Raw genomic sequence first — 13,671 nt, forward strand, 5'->3', positions numbered from 1 at the left:
GGTGGTGGTCTATGTGACAACGATTATGTGTGTAATGTTATTTGTTGATTTATGTGTGAGTATGGTCATTGTTGTGGTAGTAGTGGATCTATACCACTTTGATAGTAATTACAATGACATGTTTCATTTTCAATTCATGTAATGCTGGGGTTACATTATTGATGTAATGATGCAGATACTGTTGTGATAACAGGATTCTGGACTCTTGTGTAGTTTGTACATAGAGCCGTAGTTTTGTAGACTGAGGTCTGTTGGACCTGTTGTGTTTTCAGTGAAGGGTGGAGATTCGACGATTAGCTTTGCCTTATGGAGTGTTCCTGTTGTGTGGAACATATTGATGTGACTATGATGAAGATAGAGACTATATTGGATCCTGTGTGTTTGTTTGTGGTATTGTTGGAAAGGGTATTGATGCGGCCCTTGTGGATGATCGGCTTGTTTTTCCAGACGGGACAACTTAGCAACTTGGAACAAGGGATATTGACTTGTTCAATATCTGGTGGAGGCTTAATGACGAGAGCATTACTTACAGGAGAGCGTGGACTGGATTTGAGAACGAGTTAGCCTTACCTGATTTTTGGGTAGTGCGCTTAAATTTCAGGACGAAATTTCTTTGAGGGTAGAATGTAAGACCTCGGAAATTTGTTATTAATTCCTAAATGTTTCCTGGGATTAATAAAGTGTTCGTTTATACGATTTCGTGGTTCGAGAGTGGAGTTGAATTATTTTCGGATGAATAATTATTCGAAGTGCACGTTTTAGGGGGTTACGAAGTTTTACTTTTTATACGTTTAGATTCTGTGAGAACTTCCTTCACGAAAGTCGTAGAGCGCGTAGATACGAGTTTGTGGACATGTGGAAAGCGGAAATCGGAGTTCGTATGAGAAAGTTATGAGCGATTGAAATTTGGGGAAAATTCTATAAATATAAGAAAATTCTGGATTTTTTCATAAATCCCAAAAGTTCCGAAAATCTCATTTTCTCCCCCAGAATTCTCTCTGTTCTCTCTCCTCCGCGCGACCCGACCCGAGATGAAACCCGGTTCCCGACCCGACTCATTCTCTCTCCTCCGGCCACCTCCGACGACGGGACAAGGCAAGGAACATTCAGACCAGCATCGTGAGCTGCCTTGTGGTGGTGGTTTGCGCCGTGGTTCGCCGGAAACAGCGGATCGGAGCGCCCAAAGTTTATGCTTTCGGGATCCGACCGGTTTTCCGATCTCCGACGACTTCCCGGCCGATTTCTTCACGGTTTTGGAATGTTCTCTTCTTGCTGATCATCCCCATATAAGCCTTGCATCACGATTTGGTGTGTGGAGCAAAAGATCAAGGTTTGAAGCTTTCGACGGCTCTGGTTGAATCTGGAAACATGATCAGACGACCAAGATTGATCCAACTTCCAAGCTTGATCTAGGACAATCTAGACAGAATCTCACTTAGCTCCGTTAATGAAGGTGGCTCATCTCTTCATTTTGAACATGTTTGTAGTTGACGACTTTTGCATCGGAGGTGGTTGACTCGGCGTTGACCATCGCCTTTGACCGCCTGCTGACCCGTCGCTTGTGGCGGCGTGTGGTGGCGCGTCAGACCATATTTTTGTGTTCTATTTTCAGTTTATGCATCTACGCATCGATACGGTCGTTTTGATATATTATAAGGTTATTTTGGAGAAAGTTGATGCATGTTAGGGTTTTAGGGTTTTCGATCCGTGAGGATTTGGCTGTCCGATCGACTTGTAGTTTTGATTTGTTGATCGTAGAAGTGTTCCGAAGACGTTGGATGGTCTCGGATGAGGATCCGACTGTTGGATCGTCGTATAATTGTGTTTTGTGAATTGTGTGCTTTGTGTTGTATTGAGTGTGGCCTTGATTTGGTTAGGTGATTGATGGTTTGAGTTGGCGGACGATTGTGAATCGTATATTGGCTGTTAGAGAAGACGCAGCAGGATTTGGAGGTGAGTAAATCTCACGGTGTTTCGGTTGATAAATTAGTTATGTTTTATTTTAGTATATTTAATTATTAGCATGCAAAATCATTTATCAAAATAAATTATTTGTTTTAAAATATATGAACTTGATCGACAACGGTTCATGGGTAGATAAAATGATTTTCGAGTAGTTAATTTATAAAACTATAGTTGGTATTAGTAGTCATTCCTACGTGAATGACTACGTATATATATATATATATATTTACGTGGAATATATATATAGATGGAGTGGCGTTGTGATATGTATATGTTTGATGGTTATATTGTTGAAAGAGTGAATTGAAAATGTGATGTGACATTGTGAGTCGTGTGGGATTTCCTTAAAAAGGTTTTATTCTGAGGACCGAAAGGTCTGAAGTTTGAAGGTTACAGTGGTAACCTGGATTTCTATTCTGAGGACCGAAGGGTCTGAAGTTTGAAGGTTACAGTGGTAACCTGGATTTCTATTCTGAGGACCGGTGGGTCTGAAGTTTGAAGGTTACAGTGGTAACCTGGATTTCTATTCTGAGGACCTGTGGGTCTGAAGTTTGAAGGTTACCACTTCTATTCTGAGGACCTGTGGGTCTGAAGTTTGAAGGTTACAGTGGTAACCTGGATTTCTATTATGAGGACCTGTGGGTCTGAAGTTTGAAGGTTACAGTGGTTACCTGGATTTCTATTCTGAGGACCGGTGGGTCTGAAGTTTGGTCGTAAGGTTGAAGCTCGGCAGAGGTGACAGGTTATGATTCAGTTGAGCTCGAGTCTGTCGTAGTTCAGGGAAGGTTTTTGCGATTTTCGTTTGTGTTTACGTGAGATTGGGATTTCTATGAATTCTATTGTTTTCTTTAATTTGTAATCTGCAGAACTAAGTTATATGCTGGGATTACTACCTTTTGAATTGTTTGTTTTTATGTAATCTCCTGAACTAAGTTATATGCAGGGATTACTGTCTTTTGAATTGTTTGTTTTAATGTAATCTCCTGAACTAAGTTATATGCAGGGATTACCGCTTTTTGTATTGTTTGTTTTAATTTAAATTCCTGAACTAAACTCTATGCAGGGATTTATATGATTTCTTTTGTTTGTTTTCATGTGATCTCCTGAACTAAGTTTCTTTGCAGGGATTACTGATTTTGCTTAATTCTTATTGTGGGTACAGTTGTGGGTTGTGATCTGTAGTGATTGGGAAATGAGTTGTGAGGTCATCATTTTGACAAATGCTTTATGTTGAAGGGAAGTGAGTGTGATTTGTCGTTGTGATGATATGATATGATATGAACTTGATGTTTGGTTGTGTTTTGTAGAATTAAATATTGTTGCTTTAATTATCTCACGAGCTGAGAAATTATAAGCATGAGTGACGTGAGTCATTTTAATTGAGTTTACTCATACAGGCTGAAAAGCTTACCCGGTTTGTTTTGTTCATTGCCGGTGCACTATTCTATGGTGTAGGGGTTATTGTGCAGGTTAGAATATCGATTAATCGTCATCAAAGCTGAGGTGTACTTTCGGTAGCGTGGACGTGGAAGAGTACTCTTAGTTTTAAGTCTTCCGCTGCGTAGTGAGTTGTGGTGGGTGTGTTTACTTATTGAATTGTCATTCAGTTTAATTTGTAAACTATCTGTAATGTAATATGTGACTCTAATGAACGAGTCTGTATTGACATTGTGAGCTCAGTTTGGCTGTTGCTTAATTTAAATGAAAAATTTTCTTTGGGTTTTCTTGTGTTTGTTCTCGCGTTTCGGATTTGAATTTTCTTTATTCAAAATTCGGGGCGTGACACAAGCAATCTTCTTGGGACGACATAAGGGTGGATGGCGGCTTGGATCTTGATGTATTGCATGACTTCTCCTCCTCCTTGGTTGAGACGCAAAGCTTCTGAAGACTAGAGAATGGAAAGAATTTTTCTGATGTGTAGAAAAGAATGGGAGAAGTGGTGTTCTGGTGTTTCATGGTTGTGTTGTGTTGTGTTGAGAATGCTCCTATTTATAGGAGGATGGCAACTTAGTCTCCAAGTCTTCAAGATTGATCCACACAGCATTAGCCAATCAGATAATTCCACGTCAGCTTTGCTATATCATCCAACCAATGAGAAACCTCCAATTTAACACCTTGATTTAGGGAGATTATTTTTCAATTAATTGCATGATCATTTTCTGATTTATCTCCTCAATTTCAGCCAAGAATGAATGTGGACATCAAGGAATGTATCTGGACCTGTTTTCAACCTTTCTGCTTGTTGCAATCTCTTGAAATTCTCCTTCCTTATCTGTCTAAATCTCCCTTTGGCCATAATCATGCATTTAGGATTTAATTGAGATGTCATTATCCATATATATTCATGAAATTCGGCCAAAATCAGTTTGCATCTAATACGGACCCAAAATCTGATTTTTAACCATCTTTTCTTGCCAAAAATGACTCCCAATCCATATCACCTTTGTAGAGGACGTTTTGAGCTTGTTCTTGGGCTCTCCTAGTCCACCCAGGTATCCTATTGTCATCAGGAATCCTCATTTTTTGCCATTTTTCTTCTTTTTACCTCATCTCTCCGATGTACCTAAAAAATAAAAACTAAATTAAAATTCATTTATTTAAGGAAATAACTAAGTAAAATATGAGGAAATAATTATTAAAACATCGCATTAAAATGCTCCTATCAAGCATCATTGCTCAACTCTTCTAACTTATTCATTTAATGATTCCTTGATACGCTCAAAACAAGCGCATAATTTAACCCTGAAAATATCGTTAGTAGTATAAGCAAATAGGGATCGTTCTATTCCGGGGATTGAGGGTACACCTGTCATTGTCAAACAATTAAACAATTAAAATTAAAACAAGGTATAGTATTCACAAAGATATTTACAAATATAAACATTTTACACGAAAAAGGGGGGGTTTTTGTTTTGGTTTTCGAAAAATTAAAAACAAGAATAAAAACTAAGTATAAACAAAAACACAAATACAAGAATGAAATGTAAGAATTAAAGATTAAAACCAAGTTCATGATTAAATTCGAATGAACCCTACATTGTTCTTCCAAGTCATGTGAAAGGAGTTGATCATGTGAAACATTAGGAAGCAAACGATTTCCCATATTTTACTTTCAACGCTAATTAACCTAAGTGAAAGCACAAAGATTAATCCTATCAAACATGTAATCAAGCTCTAGAAAGCTAGTGAATCATACATATTCAACGCAAGAAACACATAGAAAGGCTATCAACTCAAGTGTACAACTTAGTATGAATAAGTTCATCTAATTGCAATCCTTTTCAATTGAATTCGATTTTTGTCCAAAACCTTTACTACTTTGATTCAAGTTTACGCAAAACAAAAAGTTGATTTATGTTCTTAAATCCAGCACCACTCATACATAAACCCTAAAAGTTTCGAACTAATTAAGATTAACATACAAGAGATATCTATAAAGCAAATTCAATCGAACAATCACACATAAGCAACTTTGGAATCACAACATAGAATTCGAAATCCTTTATTCAATCATAAAATTTCAGATTATAAACCTTGTTCAAACATCAATGTTAACTAGAACAACTTCCAACGAAATCAAACAAGGAGAATCAAAAGTGATTACAAGAAAGAAGGTTGAATTACACCGTGAATGGAGATGGTGATGAAGAACTCGAATGATGAACTAATGAAACTCGAAAGCAAGCTTCAAAGTGCACGGCTTCAAGGTGGAATGGTGGAGGTGCTCACGGCTTAGTCTTGCTTCTTTCTTCCTTGCTTGAAAACGCCGAAAGATGCCTAGAGAATGGAGAGAGCTTTCGCGCGTAGAGAGAATTTTCTGAATTGTAAAAGTGATGTGAGACGTCTAGGGATGTAGAGTATATATAGGGAACGGCCAAACTTGGTCCCCAAGCCGTGTATTTTCTGCTTTATTTTCCAAGGAATTAAATAAATAATTCCACATAGCTTCCACCAATGAGAAATTGCCAAGTAAGCCCTAGTGTGTCATCCCACCAATCATAAAACTCCAAGAAGATTCCCTAATATATTCTTGCCGAAATTCCATGAATATTTTCTGATTTTCTTCTCTTATTTCGGCCAAAATATACTTAGGGTTTCTTGGAATGAATCTAGACGCCATTTGGTGCTTTTCTTGATGTCCACACTTTTTCTTTCCATAAACTTCACCCTAGAAAATCTCTTGCGTAATCTTTTATTTCTTCTTGATTTTTCACGCCACTTTTCTCTCCTCCCTTTGGTTTTCACGGCAAAGCATCTCTAGGGTTTCATCCTTGCGTCACAAACCCTAATTCCATGGGCTTTCATGGGCCTTGATCCATTTTGCCGAAAATCCAATTCAATTTGTAGGGTTCTTGGGCCTCGTTGCTTCAACTTCAAGCCTTGTCTCCCTCCAACGTCAAAACACATTATTTTTCCATTTCTTTTTCATAGTTGCGTTGGAAACTTGCTTGGGAAGCCTTCCTCCATTTCGCAGGATTTCCTGGTTGGACTAGGAAAGCTTATTTCTTCATTTCTGCTCAATTGTGTGGCTCATTTTGTCTCATATTCGCTCGTCTTGACGTTCGCAAGCTCCTCTTTCCATTCGTGAGTTCATTTCCACTTTTTAGCTCGGAGGTCCTGAAAATAGAAACTATACTGAAAAATAGAAACTTTCTAAAAATGAAAAATAGAAACTTACTAAAAATGAAAAATAGAAACTTTCCTAAACTGAAAATGGTACTTGCCAGAAATGAGAAATGGAAACTACAAAAATAGAAACTTTCTACAAATAGGAACTTTCCCAATCGAAGAATGGAAACTTTCCCAAACAGGGATTTTTCCAAGGAAATGGCGCAGAAAATGTAGGGAAATGCAGTTAAAACGTCGCATTAAAATGCTCCTATCAAATTCCCCCACACTTAGCTTTTGCTAGTCCCTTAGCAAAATCACAACACAGACACGACTACGACTCAACGAAAAGTTAAAGACTTGACACATAACAGACTCTATTGCCCCTTTAACTATTTGTCTCAGCAATCTCTTACTTTCACAACACCAAGATTAGCACTCAACCAAGAATCAATGTTTAAGCATTCGAGAGTTAATTAAAACATGTAATCCACACATACATAAGTAGGACTTGGTTGTAACAATGGTGATGGGGTTAAGCTTAGCATGCTTCAGACAAGTATGATTCAAATCTCACAAAGTATATTCACTCTTTCTTCTCTCAGATCATGGCAATGCTTAAAAGCTTATTCACTTAAGTATATGTGAAAGATAAACAAAGTATCACATATGTATAGAAACGAAGGCACATAATTTTTCTTTTAAAGATCTCATGAAGGATATCAACTACTTGCACGAATGGACTGCCATAGGTTCAACTCTTGTAACTCATCTCCACATCAAGGGTTGTCCCATCTTAAGGATCAAGAAGGTCTTCTCAAGGGTTGTAATGGGGCCAAGGCTCAAGGTTTAAAGAAATGAAAGGTAAGGATTTATCAAAGTGTCCTAAAAACCTAGCAGAGCTCATGTAAATATAGAGACCTCAAGAAATCCACCAAGGCAATGCAAAAACGTCACTTTCCCATAGAGGTAACATAAAAGGGCCAAATGTCTTCGTGTTGGGCCCAATCTTCAATGTAAACTTCCCTTGAACTCTAGTGAAATGGACAAAGGCCAAATTTTTCCATAGTGGGCCTTCAATTCAAAGTAAACTCCGAAATCACTAAGTATGGGGGACTAAAATCCATAAACATATATTTTTCATTCTTTTTCTTTTTCTTTTTAGCCTTACACAATTTTTTTCTTTTCTTTTCATTTTTTCACGGCTTTCACATATTTTTTTCTTTATGGACAAGTCTACCCCCACACTTGAACTTTCACCTCTTCTCAATCTTCATCCTTAGCGCCAAACCCATGTAGTATGTCTCAAAAGATAGCTCCACTAAGTTCTTAGAACAAAGGGTAGGGTTGTAACTATACTAAGCTTCATGGTTAAGGATTTTAAGGGTGATGAATGACACGCTTTGAGCAAGCGCATAATTTAACCCTGAAAAGATCGTTAGTAGTATAAGCAAATAGGGATCGTTCTATTCCGGGGATTGAGGGTACACCTGTCATTATCAAACAATTAAACAATTAAAATTAAAACAAAGTATAATATTCACACATATATACACTATTTACGAAAAGGGGGTTATTTTTGATTTTGGTTTTCGAAAAATAAACTAAGTTAAGAAAACAAATAAAACACAAAAACATAAAAACACGAATGGAATGAGAGAACAAAGATCAAAACTAAAACTATGATTAAAATCGATTCAATTTCTAACATTGTTCATCAAAGTCATGCAAGAGGAGTTGATCATGTGAAACGTTAAAAGCAAACAATTTCCCATATTTTACTTTTCAATGCTAATTAATCTAAGTGAAAGCACAAAGACTAATCCTATCAAACATGCATTCAAGCCCTAGAAAGCTAGTCAATCATAACATGTTCAACGCAATAAACACCTAGAAAGGCTATCAACTCAAGTGTGCAACTTAGTATGAAAAAGTCCACCTAATTGCAATTCTCTTTGATTAAATCCGATTTTTGCACAAAGGGAGAATTTTTCGAACAGTACCTGAACTAAAGGTCACTGTGAATTAACGTGCCTCACTTTACACTAACTACACTTTAGTACCTGGACTATGAATCCCGACCTACTTTTGGTACATGCCGTTAATAACCCCGTTAATCTCATGTCATTTTTCATTTTTTAAAGGGTATTTTGGTATTCTCTCTCTCTCTCTCTCTCTCTCTCTCTCTCTCTCTCTCTCCCTCCCTCCCTTCTCTCGGTGTCGTTCTGCTGCCCAGTCACTATGAAACATGCTTCTTCTTCCCCCCCGGTCCATTCTCTTCCTGGAGTTCAACTGCACCAGCGTTGATGCCGTTGCCGTCGATGACGGCGATGATGACTGCGACGACGATGGCTCCGCTGGAGTCGTCATCAAACCCTTCTCTATATTTTTCTCACCTGTCAAACCCAGAAATCAAACCCAGCAACAACCTTTCCAGAAATCAAATCCAGTACAAAAGAACTCATCTTTAATCATGTGAACATATTCCATTCCAGTATTTTAATCCCAATTTTTCTTTCTTCAATCAAATTCAATTGAAAACAATAAATAAAAAAAAGTGTATGAGAGAAGAGTACCTTTCCTCCAATTCCTGCAACACCTTCAAATCACAGAGATCTAACTCAACCAATCACAATCCAAAAAACCTAAATCCCCAGAAACAAGATAAGAAAATTCGAGGGACTCACAAGGACGTCCAATGCTCAGAACTTGTACCTACCTTTCCCGAGTACTAGGCTTGAATCAGAGCTGTCCTTCTTCGTACCGGCGACTGTCATCGTCAGAAGGCCATCGTCATCCTTCATTTCTGGACCGGATATCTTCCTTGATTATTTAAGATCCTTAATTTCTTCTTATGTGGATGAACTTGTTTCCGGACCCGATTCGTGCTTCTGCTCATCACCGTTTACCATCTGCTTTCTGGGCTTTTTGAGCCGTCCTAGACCCACCACTTGCACAGGAACTTGGAGAAGATGCAATCTCTGCCGCCTCCGGTCCAACTCGACGAGATCACCGTTGATGAGCTGAAGTAGTACGATGGCTCCGAGCAAGTGTTGAATCAAAATTTCAATTTGGGGTTTTTAGGGTTTAGCTTCTGGGGTTGTGATTGTTGTGATTAACAAGGTGGTTTCTTTTCATTTTGGTGCTTGATGAGAAACTGTTTCTATCTAGCTGAAAAAAAAAAAAAAAAGAGAACAGATGAAGAAGGCAGAACAGTCGGGGAGGGAGAGAGAGAGAGAGAGAGAGCTGGGTCCCCAGGTAGGGGAGAGATAGAGATGGGTGCATAGAGTAAAAAGATGAAGAGACAACTTTACCCTTGAAAATATGCCAGGTGGCATGTCAACTAACGGAGTCATTAACTGCGTGTATGTAAATGTAGTCGGGTTTTATAGTCCAGGTACCAAAGTGTAGTTAGTGTAAAGTGAGGCACGTTAATTCACAGTGACCTTTAGTTCAGGTACTGTTTGAAAAATTCTCCCTTGCACAAAACCTTTACTACTTATCGATTTAAGAACACAAAACCAAAAAGTTGATTCATGTTCTTAAATTCGTAGCACCAATTATATAAAAACCCTAAAAGTTTCGAACCATTTAAGATTAGAATACAAAAGAAATCTATCACGCAAATTTAATCAAACACTCACACAAAAGCAACAATGAATCGCAATATAAGAATCTGAAAATTCTCAATTAATCATAAAAATTCCAGAAATAATACTTTGTTCAAACATATATGTCAACTAGTTCATAACCAACAAAATTCAAAGCAAAGGTTACAAAGGAGAATCGGATTACACCGTTGATAGGAGCATAAAATGCGACGTTTATAATGTTTATACCCTATATTTTGCTAAGTTATTTCCTTTATCTTGATCAATTTAACTTAGTTAGTGTTTTTACAGGTAAAATGGAGTCTCAAAGTCCAAAAATGGCTAAGGAAGGCACAAGTGGCGCAGAAATGGAAAGAAATGAAGAAATGGAAGTTCTCCCAGTTTGACTAGGAAAAGGAATCCCAGTTGAAGTAGGAGTCTGACGCTGACTTGGACTAGGAGTTCTACTTGGACAAGGAAACCCAATTCTACTCAGATAAGGAATACTAGTGTGACAAGGAGTCCCTGTTGGATAAGGATTACTCAAGAAGGTTCCGGAAGAGTGTAGAAGCATCTCGGAAAAGAAAGCAGTATTCAACTAGGAAACCTACTTGCATATGGAGTTCTACTCATACTAGGAGAGCCTTGGAACGTTCATGAAGTATCTAGAAGTCTCAAGAAGATCATATGCCGTGCACATGGAAGAGAAAGCAACAAGGAATTCGGATTTCAAAGCAATGTGGAGTTTGGATTTCTAGTTGAGTATGGATTGGAATTGCCGTGAGATTCTTGAAGGTTCTAGGGAGTTCTTGACGTTTCATTCTTCAATAAGGCGTGGAAGACATGTGAGAGGCATGTGATGTGAAGGAAAACCGAATTGGACTTAAGTTGTGCTTTAAAAGTCAAATCCATTACAGATTCGGATTACTGCTTGTGCAGATCAGTCAAGTTCAACGGAGCATAGAAAATCTCTCAGAGCTCAGAAAATTATAATCTTTATATGGTTGGAAAGCTACAGATGTCTAGTTTCCAGAACTTGTTACAGCTCGTCGATATCTATTTTCTAGAGGAAGTTATGGCCGTTTTAGTACACTGAGGTCAAGTCTGCCGGAAATCTGCTTTGTGACAAAGAAGTCCTAGATCAACACAACTTTGGAGAAACCAAGTAGAAACGAATTGGGAGTACCTTGGGACGTTCTACTATATATACCTTGTGTATTATACGTTCATGAGACACACATTATTCTCCACAATTTCGTTTCTCACCGGTTTGCTCTTGAGTTTCAGGTTTTCGCATCTTGCAAGTTCCTAGCCGTGCCATCCTCCATCTTTGCCGTGATCTTCACCTTGTGCCGCCGCCTTGGATCTGCGTTGGACCTTGGGACGTAACTAAGGGTTGTTCATACCACCTTTCATATGTATTCTTCTCGGTTTTATGACTTGTTAGATAGAAATTTCTGTTTTGATTTTCTTTGTGTAAAACCGAAACCATGAGTTAACTTTCTGATTTTTGGATGCTATTTTGATGTTCTTTTTCATGATTGATGTGTTTGTGTGTCTTTGATGCTTGTAGGTTGCCGAAATATGGATTGATAATCTGATTTTGTTTTATAGATAACTTTTGCATGTTTTTGTTCTTTGGTGCGCAACTTAGGATGATTGCATGTAATTGGAGCTAGTAATTAGGTTCATGCGTTGTGACCCTAATTCAATATAGTAGTAAAGGCTTTGTACAAAGGTCGAGATCAGATTATGCATGTAATGAAAAGACTTGCGTTGAGTACTTGAATTTGCATGTTTATTGACTAAACTTTCACTTGCTCTTAATGATTCGAATGCATGAGATTATGAGTCGCTTCGATTGTGTGATACCTGCATTTGAAATATGTTGGATTAAGTGCGTTGCTTGATCAACTGTGTAAAGGGAAGTCATATAAGGGACATTGGGCTCTTGTAACTTTGTTTCTTGGTTGATATCGTTCCATGGTAATTAACAAGATTAAGGGATGCATGAATGGATTGATCTTGAATTGTTCTTGATAAATTGTTTTCCAAAAGTTCTTCTTTTCCCACCTATTGTATAGAAACGATTTTTACTCTTTATTTGTTTTCTGAAAATTTATACTTCAATCTTCAAAAACCCCCCTATCTTTTATGTTATGTGTTTTTGTATATTTGTAAATAATTAAAATTAACTTAGAGTTTTTAGGTAGCATGTTAATATAAATAATAAAATAAAATAAATAAATAAAAAATGTTTTTAAAATTCGTGAATAGTGTCTCCGTGAATAGTAAATGTGTGTTAGTGTTTTCTAGGATTTATTTTGGTGGTTTTTAGGAAATTGTCTTGTGTTTTTTAGGGATTTCTTTGGAATTGTGTTTTTTAGGGATTTTTGGTGGTGTTCTTTAGGGATTTTTGTTTCCTTGTTGTATATGGATTCCCTATGTGATATGGATTTGTAATTGTGTATAAATAGGAGTAGGATTTCCAAAACCCATTCTAACTTGGTTTTCTTTGTTTGTTTCGATTTTTGTGAGTATATTTATGTGATTTCGTTGCTTTCTTTGTTCATTGTCTTCTAATTTCGTATGTTACATGTATGTGCTCTCTAACTCTTTGTTGTTTCTTTTGTTGTTCGAAAATTATGCATGTTTATAACTTGTAAAACTTCTAAATTCGTGTAACTTGTATATGTTCTTAATATTTTCGTAACTATTGTATATTCTTTCTCTTTTAATTTGTTCTCACATGTTAGCACCCTTAATCCACGGTTTTGAACGATACCCTATTTGCTCTATACTAACGATGATATTTTTCAGGGTTTAAATTGACGATGCTTTTGCACGTATCAACCGTGGATGAAGATGAGATGGATGATTCACGTTGTGGTTTCTTGAAACTCGGAAAGCAAGCTTCAAGGATGGGGATGGTTGGTGATGCTCACGGCAATTCTTCTTCTTCCTTTGGCCTTGCTTGAACTCGTGGAGATGGCTAGAGGATGAAAGAACTCACGGCTATGCTAAGAACTTTTCTGAATTTTTCTAAAGTGTAAATTGTATGGTCAGGGGACCCTTGACGTCTAGAGGAGATGACTATATATAGGGAACGAATTCCTTGCTCTCCAAGCCGTGCACATCTCTAAGAATCCTCACGGCAATTGCTTGATAACTCCACATAATTTCCTCCAATGGTAGCTTGCCACATAAGCCCTATGAAGTAGTCCAACCAATCACAAAATTCCAATGTTAATTCCCTAAATAATCTTGCCGAAATATATAGAGATATTTTCTGATTTTCTTCACGAATTTCGGCAACAATATATTTAGAGAATATAGGGGACGAATCTAGACTCCTTCGAGAGCTTTTTGTGTTCAACACATATTATCTTTCCTTTAAAAGCTCCCTAAGAAATCTCCATCAAAATCTCTTCTTATTTTCTGATTTTTCTCACGGCAAACCCTAGTTTATCTCTTAGTATTGGACGGCAACTCTCTCTCTTTGAACGGC

This window comes from Rosa rugosa, chromosome 2 (genome assembly GCF_958449725.1).
Source record: "Rosa rugosa chromosome 2, drRosRugo1.1, whole genome shotgun sequence".
Classification (NCBI taxonomy): domain Eukaryota; kingdom Viridiplantae; phylum Streptophyta; class Magnoliopsida; order Rosales; family Rosaceae; genus Rosa; species Rosa rugosa.